The sequence below is a fragment of the Bison bison genome, unplaced genomic scaffold, assembly GCF_000754665.1.
Source record: "Bison bison bison isolate TAMUID 2011002044 unplaced genomic scaffold, Bison_UMD1.0 scf7180017864308, whole genome shotgun sequence".
In the NCBI taxonomy this organism is placed as follows: domain Eukaryota; kingdom Metazoa; phylum Chordata; class Mammalia; order Artiodactyla; family Bovidae; genus Bison; species Bison bison.
This window is the reverse complement of record NW_011494880.1, coordinates 211011-213574: the sequence shown is the minus strand read 5'-3', so window position 1 is coordinate 213574 and position 2564 is coordinate 211011.

The window sequence follows — 2564 nt, the reverse complement described above, 5'->3', positions numbered from 1 at the left end:
GACCACTTGTGAAGAGATACATAGATATGTCTAAGAAGTTCCCATAGTTCCAGCCCTCCAATAGTTTGAGTCTTCAGAAACCAATCACTAAGTATGTTCAGATTATTACAACCCCAGTCACCATAAGACTGAAGCTACCTAAGAAATCATGTAAAAGAATCACCCAGCTAAGCCCACACAACACCCAGAACTACGAGAGATAAAAATAAAATGATTATTGTTCTAAGCCTCTAATACATAACAGAAACAATATACTTTTGTTATAATATTATAACTAAAATTTAGCTTAATAATGGGAAACTATCAGTGTTACATTTTGAAAGTAACTGTGACAAGAAAGGGGAGCCAACATACCATGATTGCACTCTGAATGCAGATAGGATAGATTTAAATCACTGAAAAATTATTGCAGATTTATGTGGAGTTGGGCAAGTTATGTAACCTCCTTATATCTCAGCTGTTCCATCAGATAAACTAATACAGTTATAGTAATGGTGTCACTTACTTCAGGGGTTACTGAAATCTGACTATATTAACATTCTAAAGCACTAAATAGCTAGTGAAATAGAATTCACATTAACTAGTCTCATTTAATGAAGGCAATGGTGACCCACTCCAGTACTCTTGCCTGGAAAATCCCATGGACAGAGGAGCCTGGTGGGCTGCAGTCCATAGGGTCGCTAAGAGTCGGACACGACTTCACTTTCACTTTCCTGCATTGGAGAAGGAAATGGCAACCCACTCCAGTGTTCTTGCCTGGAGAATCCCAGGGATGGGGGAGCTTGGTGGGCCACCATCTATGGGGTCGCACAGAGTTGGACACAACTGAAGCGACTTAGCAGCAGCAGCAGCAGCAGCAGCAGCAGCAGCAGCAGTCTCATTTAAATGCATAGAAAATTTTCAAGAAGGATTTTAGTCTTCACATTATTATATTTTAATGTAACATTTATCAAATATAAATGATAATAACACTGTGTTAAATATGTAGAAATTAAATATGTCTCCATCAGATATATGGTATAGGATCAGGTCAAGATGGTGGAGTAGGAGGGCATGGAGCTCACCTCTCCCCAAAAACACATCAAAACTGCATCTTCACATGAAACAGTTGCCACAGAAAACTAAAGGGAGACTGGTAGAACTCCTATACAAATATAGCTTCAAGAATAATTCCCACATCAATGGTAGCGTGGAAAAAACACATAAGATTGATACCTTTGTCTCTGGGAGAGATCTTTAAAAAAAAAAATTAGAGAAGATCCATATAGCTGAATTCTCCCACCTGGGGAACAAAGGAGTTGAGTTACACAATGGGTGCCCCAGTCCTAGGGTCCTATAGGAAGAGAAGGGGACAACAGAGGTTGAGCTAGTTGGATAACATCACCTACTCAATGGACATGAATTGGAGCAATCTCTGGGAGATGGTGAAGGACACGGAAGCCTGGCATGCTACAGTCCATGGGATTGCAAAGAGTCAGACACAACTGAGAGACTGAATAACAAGGGAGGTAACAAGCCCATTGGTTGATGGGAGAACTACTGAGACAAAGAGCACAGCTGCAGAAGCCTAGATTCTGATCTTGAAGGGTACACAGATGCTGGCTTGCCAACAAACACTAAGGAGAAGCTTTACACTAGCAGCTGCCAGTTCACCTTACTCTCAACTCCAACTATGACAAATGTCACAGCCCTGTTCATTACACACCACCGCTTTGCACAGAATATAGGTCAGCATCAATTGTTCCATGCTCAGCTTTCTTTATAGTCCAACTTTCTCACCCACACATGACTAATGGAAAAATCATAGCTTGGAATATCAGGACCTTTGTCAGCAAAGTAATATCTCTACTTTTTAATATGCTATCTAAGTTGGACCAGTAATGCTGAAGAAACTGAAGTTGAACGATTCTATGAAGACCTACAAGACCTTCTAGAACTTACACCAATATGTCCTATTCATTATAGGGGACTGGAATGCAAAAGTAGGAAGTCAAGAAATACCTAGAGTAACAGGCAAATTTGGCCTTGGAGTAAAGAATGAAGCAGGGCAAAGACTGAGTTTTGGAAGAGAACACACTGGTCATAACAAACACCCTCTTACAAAAACAAAAGAGAAGACTCCACACATGGACATCACCAGATGGTCAATACTGAGATCAGACTGATTATATTCTTTGAAGCCAAAGATGGAGAAGCTCTATACAGTAGGCAAAAACAATATTGGGAGCTCACTGTGGCACAGACCATGAACTCTTTATTACCAAATTCAGACTTAAATTGAAAAAAAATAGGGAAAACCACTAGGCCATTCAGGTATAACCTAAATCAAATCCCTAACAATTATACAGTGGAAATAAGAAATAGATTTAAGGGACAGATCTGATAGACAGAGTGCCTGATGAACTATGGGTGGAGGTTCATGACATTGTACAGAAGAGAGGAAACAAGACCATCCCCAAGAAAAAGAAATGCAAAAAAGCAAAATGGCTGTCTGAGGAGGCCTTACAAATAGCTGTGAAAAGAAGAAAAGCAAAAAGCAAAGGAGAAAAGGAAAAATATACCCA